General features: G+C 34.9%; 1 protein-coding gene across 5 annotated transcripts in view; it reads left to right on the top strand.

The window, feature by feature from the left end:
- Positions 1-14,191, top strand: part of LOC106882524 (leucine zipper putative tumor suppressor 2 homolog) — a 182,939-nt gene that overhangs the window by 99,645 nt on the left and 69,103 nt on the right. The window contains exon 1 of one of the 5 annotated variants that reach the window (XM_052978561.1): positions 8,946-9,004. The exons of the other annotated variants lie outside the window; for them this stretch is intronic. The gene's annotated coding sequence lies outside the window, so the exon portion shown is untranslated. Of the gene's footprint in view, positions 1-8,945; positions 9,005-14,191 lie in introns of those variants that run through there. 5 annotated transcript variants of the gene reach the window in all.

Raw genomic sequence — 14,191 nt, 5'->3', positions numbered from 1 at the left:
CACACACACACACACACACACACACACACACATGTACATCAAACCTCCACACAAACTGAACCCAGATCCATGTGGTTGTGAAAGGAACTTCTTAAGCTTACAACCATGATATATAGCAGGGTTGTGTGGTAAGAAGTTTGCTTCCCAACTAATGTATCTGGGTTCAGTCCCACTGTGCAGCACCTTGGGCAAGTGTCTTCTACTATAGCCCTGGGTCAACCAAAGCCTTGTGAGTGAATTTAGTAGGCAGAAACTGAAATAAGCTCATTGTGTGTGTGTGTGTGTGTGTGTGTGTGTGTGTGAGAGAGAGAGAGAGAGATGTCTCCTTGTCTTGACATTGTATGATAGTTGTAAAATTGCAAAATGATTGTCACCGTCATACAAGTTGTATCATTCATTTTCAATATTCTGTGAGATCATGTCTGACCATGGGGAATTATTACCTTATTTAAAAAAAGGCATGGACTGATGACAGGAAGGGTATCCAGATGTAGAAAATCTGCCTCAATAAACTTTGTCCAACTTATGCAAGCAAAGAAAAAGTGGACATTAAAATGATGATGATGATGACATATATATATTATTATTATTATTATTATTATTATTATTATTATTAAATATATATGCTTTGTGTATTTTCCGGTGGCTTCAATGGTGTATATATTTATATTTATATGATGTTGGATCAGTTTACAATTGTTTACTGATGTACAATACTGTATTATGGTTGAGCTGATGTTAAGTACTTGAAAAATTTGTTGAATCGTTATAATTGAAATTGGGCTATTTTTAGATATAAGGCATTGATATTCCTTAGCCAAATAATTTTGCTTGGCTAAATAAGCTTAAACTTTCTATGCATTTTCATTACATCTGAATGAACTTAAGGTTTCATGAAACTTTATGTGATGTTTAATCAAGTTTTGAGAGTAAACTCAGCATATCTCAACAAGATTTAGAAAGTTAAAGTTTCGAGTACTTCCCAAAAACAAAAAAATGTTTTGAAGAAACCAGCTGTAAGACTCTTGAGCAGCACACAAAACATTTTATAGGAGTTCTAAAGGATGTGAGTGGGTGGTTTTCTGCTAGATTTTTTTTTTTTTTTTTTTTTTTGATTCAGTGAGTAAGTGATAACAATATAATTTATAAAATATCTCAATGAAGCAGATTCCACAAATCTGAAATTAAATGTAGTTGAGTGGTTGAATTTAAGAGATCCTGTATTGCAGTTAGTTGACTTCTAATGCATTTCTATGTGGAAGCAAAAATTCTTTACTTTTATAACAGATTTAAAAATCGAATGTGAATGTGTACAAGTATGAAAAAATATGCTGACTGAATTTCTCTATGGAATTGCATTCTTGAAACTTATGGTGCTCCTTGAAATTCATACATAAGTTCTCCCAAACATTTTCTCATCTCTGTATTCTTATGAAACATTGTTCTCAGCACCAAATAATATAAACAAGAGAAGTAAAATGCATGATATATTTAGTGCCAGCTGTATAATTTAGCACATTACTTTGGTGTAAAGCACTCATGGTGGTGCCACGTGAAAGCACCCAGGACACTCTATAAAGTGATTGGCATTAGGAAGGGTATCCAGCTGTAGAAACCATGCCAAATCAGACTGGAGCCTGGTGCAGCTCCCCAGCTTGCCAGCTCTGGTCAAAGCATCAATCCCATGATAGCATGGCAATGGATGTTGATGATGACGATGATGATGATTTCCTAGTTTTATAAGTATATTCTGAAAGTTATGTTTTATTAAACTCCTAGTTTTATGAATAGTAATTTGAAAAAGAAGCTGCTTATCCATAGGTATATACCTAAAACTAAAATAAGTCTACAGGGGCTGGACAAAATAATGGAAACACCTTAAAATTTCAAACAAATTTATTTTAATATGGGGCAGGACCGCCTTTGGCAGTAATTACAGCTTTAATTCTACGAGGTATGGACTCATACAAAGTTTGACTTGTTTCCAAATGAATTTTTGTCCATTCTTCAGCTAAAACAGTTTCCAGTTCTTGTAGTGATGATGGTGGAGGATATCAACTCCTTACTCGTTTTTATAAAATGCACGATAAATGTTCAATAATATTGAGATCTGGGGGACTGTGGTGGCCAGATAAGATTCCTCGTGCCATTCAGTAACAATGTTAGCTGTGTGAATTGGTGCATTATTATCCCCACTTAACAAAAGCCCAGTAGTTTCAGCTTTTGGTGTGTGAAGAGTAGTAGAATGGGGTAAAAACGAAAATAAATCTTACTGGAAAGTAGGTTAGAGTTGGAGGCAGTTAGGCATCCAACCATAAGAAAAGCTGCCTTAAAATTTTCATCTAACCCATGCCAGCATGTAAAAATGGATGTAAAAACTAAATGGTGTAACCTGCGAAAAACAGGATTACTTTCAAAAATTATATTGTTTGTGTGCCACAATAAATAGATTTGGCATCTCTCGGCTAGATAACCTACACTAGTTGTCAGTTGTTCTTTGAAATTTCAAGTTTTCAGGCATTTGGATAAATCTTATCAGTTCATGTTTTTTGTTGTTGCATCTGTCTCAACTTTTCCATAGTCCACAGCCCTTGAGGTTATGCACAGATTAGATATTGTTTGCTGGAATGAGCCAAAACTGTTCTTTGTCACATGGGAAGTGAAGGCTGTATGCAACAGAGTGAAGACTAGGCAAATGAGTAGAGAATTCTTGAAATTTGTGTACATTTTCTATCCTCTTTATCATCATCATTATCATCATTCCCTTGCTAACACGGGATAAATATATTTGCAATGATTGAAAAGGTTTTAGTTTGATAACAAAAAAGAGTCTAATTCTAGAACTCTTTCATAAATTTCAAGCTGTTTTTGTGAATTGAAAATGGAAAATACTATTTTTATGCTGATAATTTTGACAACTCTAAATTTAGTTCTAGCTATAGTTCATTTAAACAAGAACAAGGTTAACCCATGTGGTACATCATATATATATATATATATATATATATATATATATATATATATAGATACACACATGCATATATATGTGTATATACATATATATATATACACAGACATATATATATATACACACATACATACATACATTTATATATATACACATACATATAAATATATATATATACACACATATATACATACATATATATATATATATATATATATATATATATATATATATATATATATATATATATATATATATATATACACACATACATATAAATAAAGGCATGTTGCTGATAAAAGATTGTATGCAAGTACTTAATGCTAGCATATGTACATCGTGTTCAAATTCTTTAGCCTATAGATTTAGATTTGTAACATATGGTTCCCAGATTTAGGACAGAAGTAATTTATTTAAGGAAAGATTTCACTTCTATATTAGCAGGTCAAGCAAATAATGTATGTAAGTTTATATGTTTGCTTTCAGCTTAATTCTTTGAAGTAATTTTATCAAGTTTAAATCATTATTATCATATAAGAACCTGTTTTGTTTACATCTGTTTCTCCTTGCTATCAAAGCTAGCCTTGTTGATCGTATAACAGACTACCAACAAGAAGGTGTGTGGTTCATGTCTCACCACTGACTAGTAATATACTTTACTGGTAGCATAGACACAGACATTTAATTCTCACTGGTTTAGACCACCAAGCTGTAAGTGGTCTTGCTGGATAGGTATTGCGGTATAGCATATAAATGATGAATATTCTTCATTTTCAATTATGAGGATTCAGTTATTTGAACAACTTGGCAATTAATAGGCATTTAAGGGACTGCATATTCCACATACACCTTTTACTTTTTGCTTCTTTCAGTCATTGAACTTTGGCCGTGCTGGGGTACCACCTTGAAGGGTTTAGTGAAATGGATCAACCCTCCCCACCACTACCACCAGTACTTGCATTTTCTTCAAGTCTGGGTCCTTATTCAATCAATCACTTTTGCCAAACCTCTAAGTTTTACAGGGATGTAAACAAACCAGCATTGGTTATCAGGAGATGGAGAAGACAGACAAAAACAAACACACACATTGTCATCGTCGTTTAACATCCATTTTCCATACTGGCATGAGTTAGACGGTTTAACTGAAAACTGGTGAGCTGGGGAGCTGCCCCAGATACCAATCTAATTTGGCATGGTTTCTATGGCTGGATGCCCTTCCTAACGCCAACCAATCCAAGAGTCTAGTGGGTGCTTTTTACATGCCACCAGCACACACACACTCGTGCATAAATGACAGGTTTCCACATAGTTTCCATCTGCCAAATTCACTCAGAAAGCATTGGTCAACCTGGGGGTATAGTAGAAAATACTTGCCCAAGGTGCCACTCAGTAGGACTGAACCTGAAACTACATGGCTGCAAACAAGCTTCTTAACCACACAGCCATGCCTGCACCTAATGATACACATGTACCATTAACATTATCCTCAAGTAGACTCAATATGACACGATCTTTGACAAATCTGTAACTTTAGATTATGGCTATAATCCATCTGTCAGGTTTCCTTCCAAACAGTTTCCATCCACTCAGTTTGACTCAAAAAGCTTGAGGCAGTTCTAGGAAATGGCAAAAGACAATGGAATTAAACCTTGCACTTTTTAATTGTGAAACAAATTGTTTAACCATTCAGTCATACTACCACTCACAAAGTGGGAGAGTTCATTGTTGAAAGCAGTTAAATTGACGTTTAATCGTTAGCTTGCAAAAGCTAATGTCCTGCCGATGGGGATAAAAGAATCTATGATAACTTCTCATCCTATTGAAGGGAAAGAAATATCTCTTTAACATGTTGAAAATTTTAATAAACTTCAGTAAAATGTAGCGCAATCTGCTGAATAACGAGGAATAAAAATATTCCCTTTCATGCACAAGGTGGCTGGAACAAAACATTTATTGAGCTGAGTATTGTTCTCCGAAGAACATTAAAAAAAATTGCAAGTTATCTTTACAAATTTTCAGTTTTAATTCACATCTTTATACACACACACACACACATACACACAGACTTATATGTACATATGTATGTGTATGTATGTTCAAAGGTGTAGTTTCTGCAGTCATTGAGTGAACAAAGTAATGTAATGTTGTGTTGTTCTTGTCCTTCTGAAAGTCTATCATGTAGGAATCAAATTGAATCAGAAATTCAGCATATTGAAACTATATGCATGTGCAACACCATTATTGCACACACACACACACACATACACATGTATACCATACACTTATATACACGCACTATTTTCTGGTAATTACCTGTGAGAAATATGAACTGTATGATATATTCCAAATATAATCAAAAAAAAAATTAAATAGCAGTAGTGGTAGTAGTAGTCATCTTTATTATAACAGCAAAACGTATTGCAGTACGTTTTTAACTAACAATAACTGATGAATACATTTTCAATTTGAAGCTAAATGATAAAAACACAATTGTAATTGTCAATAACTATATTTATTCAACTTCAGTAAATATACCTATAATAAAATATTTAATGCACTTAAAGTTATTTTATTGCATAAGCTCTTATATTTATGATATCCTATTTAACTTTTTCCTACTTTTAATAAAACATTTATCTGTTATCAAAAACAATTTTTTAAGCAGTTTAAAAGTTATCATCATCACATCTATATTTTCATGTGTTTATGTGTGTATGTTGAATAAATTTCCAATATATCTCAGTGTTGCTGTATTTTATCTAAGGCATTCGTTAGTATAATTCTGTATATAGCTATCAACTCGTTAAGTATTCGTAACCCATAAAACATATCATTATATCAAACGCTATTAAATGCTTATATACCTAGGTATTTCTCCTAATTTGAACTCGACTTCTCACTCATTTCAGGTTCATATTGTACAACAAATGTATCAAACTTTTTATTCTTCTTTCTCTCAAGTTATTCATTGCATGCCATCTAAATCAACCATCCGTGTTTCTCTGCCATGCATATTCTGAGATATGCAAGTTGTTATTTCTTTATTGCCCACAAGGGGCTAAACATAGAGGGAACAAACAAGGACAGATGAACGGATTAAGTCGATTACATTGATCCCAGTGCGTAACTGGTACTTAATTTATCGACCCTGAAAGGATGAAAGGCAAAGTCGACCTCGGCGGAATTTGAACTCAGAACGTAACGGCAGACGAAATACCGCTAAGCATTTCGCCCAGCGTGCTAACGATTCTGCCAGCTCGATATGCAAGTTGTTGTTAACCATTCCTTCAGCAAAAAAGTCCTTACATCATCAGCAGACACTAAATAATTTCTTAAACTTTATCTAGCAACCCTGCCTCATTCCTAGACACCAGTTTAGATAATGATTTAAGTCATAGGTAATGGAATAAGTCTATTTTTTGTAATAAACCACTCAGGTAGATTCTCATCAATTTGTTTCTCTTGCTGTCCATCACAGGTTTAAAGCTATGTATCAAGATCTCAATTCCTAAGCAGTCTTTCAAAACTCTCTTTTTTCTTTTTCTTTTTTTGTTAGTACACTCATTCATTTTTCACTAAGATATTGAGTCCTTGCTTTTCACTTCATACTCTCTCTTTTACTCTTTTACTTGTTTCAGTCATTTGACTGCGGCCATGCTGGAGCACCGCCTTTAGTCGAATCAAATCGACCCCAGGACTTATTCTTTGTAAGCCTAGTACTTATTCTATCAGTTTCTTTTGCCGAACCGCTAAGTTACGGGGACCAGCATCAGTTGTCAAGCGATGTTGGGGGGACAAACACAGACACACAAACATATACACACACACACACACACACACACACACACACACACGCACACACACACACAGATATATATATATATATATATATATATATATACGACGGGCTTCTTTCAGTTTCTGTCTACCAAATCCACTCACAAGGCTTTGGTTGGCCCGAGGCTATAGTAGAAGACACTTGCCCAAGGTGCCACGCAGTGGGACTGAACCCGAGACCATGTGGTTGGTAAAACAACTTTACATTAAATTGAAAGATTACTCGACACATTTCATGGAGTTCAAACTTATTATTCTTTGACAAGAATAGTATTGACAGTGACTTTAAAGTGGTTGGCATTGGGAAGGGTATCCAACTTTAGAAACCATTCCAAAACAGACATGATGAGTTACAAACAGCTCTCTAAAGACGTTGTATCCTTCAGACTATAGACTTGCTGTCTGTCAATAAATATTTCTAGATCCACATGCACTACATAGTAATATCTGTTATTTTCCAGATACTCTCATTGCAACTTGTTTGACCTTACATCTTGCAACAATTACAAATTGCTTTCTCCATTTGTATCAGCCTTGTGCATGCTCATCTTCACCAGCTTCGTTATTGATTCATTACCTCAAGTTGCTTGTAATGTTTCCTCTCCTATATTAGCTTCACTAATAGCTGTAATTGATAGTGTATATACATTAAAAAATTAAAAGCAAATATTCTTTCACAGCCAGTGATAAGCCAGAAAACGGTATGCTGTGGCTTCATCCAAGAACAGATAAATGAATAAAAAAAATTCAGATGTATCTATAGTTAAAAGAAATTCCTTCACATGGAAAGTATCAGATTAAAGAACACTGTAATGATATTGCCTATTGTTGATAGCTGTCTCTTTTGATCTCTTTCTCCCCCCCCCTCTCTCTCCATCGTCTCTTTTGTATAGTCACAAATCTAAACAGATAATTATATCCTGTGGGCATAATGAAAAATGATAGTCCTTAGCAACACTGTAAGTATCTGTTGGATTCAGATGGGCCTTGTTCATATATGCTTTCTTGAAAGGCGTTCAGCCATGACCATCTCATCATTTTGTTTATATAGGATTATACTGGCTGTTCTTTTTCTCTCTCACTCTCTTTTGTCTGAAGGAATTTGGCTGTTATTTCTAGTAAAGCAAGCGAGGAGTGGCTCTCAACTGGAGTCAATACAAGATTTTGTTAAAATTTATGTGCAATAAATTGATTATTCTTCAACAATACACAAACTATTTTAACAAAAATTTTAATATAATTCCTAATAATATTTAATTATAAAAATATAATAGAATTTTTTAAAGCAATGATATGTCTATGAGACTCCACCCAAATAAAATAGAGATTGAAAGGATCCATAGGTTAGAAATGGTTGAGAACTGGTCTAGAGGCTTTCTTACAGCTGCAGAGTTATTTTCACATGGTTAAAGTGCTGAGCAACTGTAATAAGTTGAAACTTTGTTGGGGGCTTTTAAACTGCTTGACAATGATCAAAAGAATTCCAGTTATGACTGTCCTGTTTGTTTGTGTGTGTGTGTGTGTGTGTAGGCACAGTTGTGACTGTGTAGTAAGAAGCTTGCTTCCCAACCACATGGTTGCAGGTTCAGTGTCACTGCATAGCACCTTGGGCAAGTGTCTTCTACTTCTGCCTCAGGCTGATCAAAGCCTTATGAGTGGATTTGGGAGACAGAAACTGAAAGACCAGTGACCAGTAAAATAAATACCAGGCTTAATAAAGAATAAGTATTGAGGTTGATTCACTTGACTAAAAATTCTTCCAGACGGTGCCCCAGCATGGCCACAGTCTAATATGACTGAAACAAGTAAAAGATAAAAGATAAAATATATTGTGTGTATGTGTATAAATGTTTACAACCCCTACTGTTTCAGTGTAAGAAATTAGATACTTATTATTAAAAGATGAAATTTCAGTATATTTCTAATATTTCTTTCTTGTACTACAATAGAAATAACATTCATAACCATTGTACCTCTAACTTCCTGAAAACGAAATGTAAGAGGAAGGAAGAAGTCTGGTTTAATTGCCACATGTCATAAATTGAGGAAATAGAAATGTATACTAATGTTTGTTAGTATTTTGTTGGAGAATATATGATATCACTTTTGAAAATATGTTTATTTTTTGTTTTTTGTTCAGATAAATTTCAGTCCTGATAAGAACTAACTATAAAACTCAGTACCAAATATTTAGGAAAGGTGAACGAAAATTTTTCAGATTCTGTTATGTTTAGAAACACTAAGGAATTGAAAATGATAAAAATTAGTGTTATTTACAATTGTTTAACCCTTTCGTTACCGTATTTATTTTGAGATGCTCTTTGTTTCTTTCAATTATTTGAAATATAACAAAGAATTTAGTAAAATAACTTAGTTATCAATAAACTAGTGTTAGGAACATAAATTGTGACTAAGCTTTGGTGAAAGATTTTAATTCAAAACTTGTGAAAACAAGACATTTATAATACAGAGCCAGAGCTGGTTTCAGCCAGGTCGGTAACAAAAGGGTTAAAGACTTTGTGCATTTCCTTGTCTTATTTTCTTACGATTATTATCATTATCAGTACAGGTATGGCTTAAAAGCTTGCTTTGCAACCATTTAGTTTCAGGTTCAGTCCCACTGCATGGCACCTTGGGCAAATGTTTTCTACCATAGCCTTGGACCATAGAAACTGTATGACAGCCCATCATGTATATGTGCTTATGCGTCCCTACTACCACCACTTGACAGTGTTGATTTGTTTATGTCCCAGTAACTTAGTGGTTCAGCAAAAGAAGCCAATAGAATAAATGCTAAACTTAAGTAGTGGAACTGATTTATTCAACTAAAATCCTTCAAGGCAGTATCCCAGCATGGCCACAGTTCAATGACTGAAACAAATAAAAGTTGATAAAAGTTTATCATTTGAAAGGGTGGTTGATAAGCAGAATTGGATAAAACACTTTGTTGTAGTTAGTTATGACTATTTACATTCTGATTTCAAATTGCAGCAGGTATAACTTTGTTGTCATCCTTCCAAGTTGAAGTACTTAAGTACCGGGTTCTATTTTATTGATTAATTCTCTCTCCCAAATTTGTGGTTTATGACTATTGAAAATCATTATAAACTTTATATAGCATTCAAACTGATATGGCCTCTTAGGTAAAGTACTGTGTATCCTCAGTTTTGCTATCTAACAATAGGTACCACTTCCACTTGACATTCAAATGGTTGCTAGTTGTAGAAAAAAAAACTGTTGAAATATTGATTCAATAATTCATGTAAAAATCATTCAGTGAGGACAGGAAACAAAGATTATAAAAATATTACTGTGTGAAAGACATCTTGAGTCTTAGTGCAGTCTTGCCAGAGTTGACTCATCCTTTTCATCCTGAAGATGATTGATTCATAGATAAAGTGATTCAGATTGCAGATTCAGTCTGCAATACAGACACTAAAAGCAGATCATTACAATACATATCATTGCAAAGTGGACATTCAGGTCTACCATAAACCATGCTCAATTGATGCAAGTCAATAAACAACTTCAGAAGATTAAATTTCAATGGCAAGGCTGAATGCATACAAAAGATTGAAACATGTCTAGAGTTGTCACAATACTATCAATGAACAGATTCGCTCTTAACTGTATTCTATTCAATTAAAATTCCTGGGTTGTCTCCCTTGCTTTTCTTGCCCGAGTTGGTCATTATGATAATGATTGATACTTTTCACTATAGCTGCAATTTTGAATAAGTAAAATGTCTTTGCTTGTTGCTTTAAATATATCAACATCCATTTCACTAATTGAGTAGATCAGTTATGTACTTGTGGAACTTCTGTCTAAATTCCAAAAGTCCCTTGTACTGTTCTGATATGAATGGAATTTTATCAAGAATAATGGAATTGCCTATTTACCATATATCATTTACTGATTCTGTTTTTATTATTAACCATAAACCATTGCCAAACAATGTCAGATAATTTTTTTCCTTCTTCCTGTAAATGGAAAGATATGCTTTTCTTTTCCTATCTAAGATCTTTAACAATGTAAGGCAATGATGATTTCCTTTCTTAGATAGTAACAGGGTTCTGTTTAGAGAGAAAGAAAGGCTTCAGTTAATTGAATGGAGCTGTGTTACTGTTTTCAGCTTAATGCACTGAGCCATTGAAATGTTTTCAGAGTATTTGCCAAGTACCCAGCTTTTTATTTGTTAGTAATTAGGTATTAACTGTTTATCTTACTTGAGCAATCTTTTCTGAATCATTAAAATTCTCTGTTCATTCCGAGTTTGGAAAGCAATCTAAGAAATCTTGTATTTAGAGAATAAATGTTTTGCAATTTCAAGATATTATATCAGTCTTCTATAATCAAACTAACGAGATAAAAATCACAAATTGAATGGTCCAAAGTTTTAAATAGTAAAACGTGTTTTTGTTGTTGTTTTTTTTTCGTTTTTTTTTTTTCTTTTTTACCTTATTTTAATTGGTCTAACCAAACTTGGCAGATCTGCATTATAATCCTTATATTTGTCTCCAATCTGCATGCAATGGTTGAAGAGCAAGAATTTGGCACTGGAAATACTACTAATGAAGTGAGATATCTGAAAGAAAAAAAAAATCAAAAAAAAACCTTAGAAGTGTTGCATTGTTCATAAACACCCCCACCATGCCATTTGTTTCTACTATTTCATTTCTTTGATTAATTTATTGGTTGGAGGCAGGGTTGGGGGTAAGACAGGTGTGTGGTGGTGGCTGGTGGAACTAACTTTGGAATGACCTAATGACCTAAATGGAAAGGGTTGGGCGATGTCTGTCAGCATGACATTGACCTTGCTTCGTCTATTAACATCATTAAGATATCTTAGTACTTGAGTTAAAGTAAATTACTCCCTCAAAAGTAAACACTTTTCTAATGACCTTTGTCTCTTCACCGAGAAGGTGAGGGGGACTTCTACCACAAGCACTGGTCTTCATTATTCATTCTACTACTGCTCTTAGTTGTGGGTGTTTTTTTGCTTGAGGTTGCCTTCTGTAGGGTTGTGGTTACCACCCACACACATATGTTACTGATGAAATTAACAAGAGTGCTACCTGCCACCACCACCACCTATGCACACGTACACACACACACACACTCTCTCTCTCTCTCTCTCATCACCACCCCTCTCTCTCTCACTCACTCCCTCATTCTCTCAAAACATGATAGAGCTACCCTTTGTAAGTATTGCCCAATCTGCAACAGCTGCTGCAGTTACTGCTACTACTACTACTATTTCTGTTATTTCATGTAGTTTTACTACTCATGCAACTCAAGCCATGACTATTACTATCACCCTTGCCCATCTATCTCTTGCAGAGTCTGTGCTGCTACTGTTCTTACCATCACTACTACTACTACCACCACCACCACCACCACTACCAATACTAATACCTAAAAGTGATTATAAACAAAAAAAAATGATTAAAGTAGGTGGCTAAATTCCAAAATTGCTGGCAAATTTACCATGGGAGCTGTTAAGTTTCTTGGCATCAGCAACTGTGCAGGTTCAAATGGTCATTGAATCAGTTTTCTTCTTTCTGTTAATATGTGTATCAGGGTTGCCAAATTAGGCTACAACTAGTGGATTACAACTTTTCCAAAATTTACACATTACTCTTTTGGAGGTAGTTGGAGAGGGTACTATTTGCTAGTTTAAAGATTTAATTCTTAAATGTAAGAATCCTACTGAATATCACCAAATTATGAACTGAGTAGAATAGAACCAACTGGCTGGCCGGCAGGCACTTTTCCTTTTTATTTCTGTGTGTGTGTATTGGATAAAGATCCTTTCCAAGTCGTAACAGACTCATAGTGCTGATTTCCATGGTGCATATATTCTTCCCTGGACAGGACGCCAGTCCATCACAAGATTACCCACTTTTGCTAGCTAAGAGGACTGGAACAATGTGTTGCTTGATTAAGGAACTGAAACCACAATCTTACAATGATGAGTTCAGCACCCCAACCAGTAAGCCACATGCTTCCACACATGCACATATATATGGCTGTATGGTTAAGATGTTCACTTCTCAACCACATGGTTTCAGGTTCAGTTCCATGTATGGCACCAAGGGCAAGTTCCTTCTTCTATAGCCCTAGGTTGATCAAAGCATTGTGATTTGGTAAGCAGGAGTTGATCAAAGATCACCATATCTGTGTGTGTGTGTTGTGGAGGATGGGTGTCTTTGTATTTGCCCACCATCACTTGATAACTGGTGTTGGTTTGTTTATGTCCCCGTAACTTAGTGGTTTGGCAAAAGAGATCAATAGAATTAGTACTAGGCTTTAAAAAAATAAGCACTGGAGTTGATTTGTTCAACTAAAACCCTTCAAGGCAATGCCCCAACATGGCCACAGTCAAATGGCTGAAAAAATTAAACAATACAAGATAATAGAAATGGTGGTAATCGTCTGGGCATCAGGACAAGGAGCCAAGTCACAAACAGGAACAGTAGACTCCCATCCATCAAAATACCTGATAATTTCATAAGCTGGATTATTGTCAAAGAGTTCAACTTATCTACAAATGGTCTGTGCTTGATGTTCCTCATGAACTTCCTTAGGAGTACTAGTCTAAGAGTCATTAGGCAGGAGGGCAGCTGATTTCCATGGGAAGAGGCGTGTTGATAAGAAAAACTTCATAGTGTGTAGTATTTGTTGTTGTATACAGCAGTGATTTTAAAGTGTGTAATACCTCAGGAAGCACCAATTCCCAATGTTTCTCAGAAAGATACATGATCTAAGATCCAAACTGATAGTCCTCCACATGATACTGTCGAAACTCTCTGTCTATTCATTCCCTGTAGTGCCTTAATTAGAGTGAATATAATTTTGCATTCTGCATAAGTTATGCCAACAATTGAATGCATTATGCATTGCCTCATCACCACACTTCACACTACGATTGAAATTGTAATTCTTCTGTAGCTTCTCCAACTCTATGGAAAATTCATTCAATGATTTTCTTGGTTTTTGTCACCTAGAAGCTAGAAAGTATCTAGCAAAGCTTAATTGAGAGATGGCTAAGTCAAAATATTCACATCCTTCTATGTACTAGAAGATGCTGGAACTCAGGCAAGCTAATAGTGTCCTGTATTTATCCAAAATTTTGTCTTGGTAGTCTTCAGTATATTTCATAAGGTTTATTCTTTAATGCCGATGTATACTAGAAGCATTCAGTTAGCTAGGGTCAGTTTTCCAAACATTTAGAAAATGAGGCTGCTGCAAAGGAGATACATGTTTACCCAACCTGAAGGAAGTGCAGGAGAAGGAGAGAGAGAGAGAGAGATTGGGAGACATCAGGATAGAGATGGTGGCAAAGTGCTGGGCATACTCACGAGGGATAGGGATCGGAATATAAAT

This window comes from Octopus bimaculoides, chromosome 2, assembly GCF_001194135.2.
Source record: "Octopus bimaculoides isolate UCB-OBI-ISO-001 chromosome 2, ASM119413v2, whole genome shotgun sequence".
Lineage (NCBI taxonomy): Eukaryota > Metazoa > Mollusca > Cephalopoda > Octopoda > Octopodidae > Octopus > Octopus bimaculoides.
This window is presented reverse-complemented; position numbering and strand designations above follow the sequence as displayed.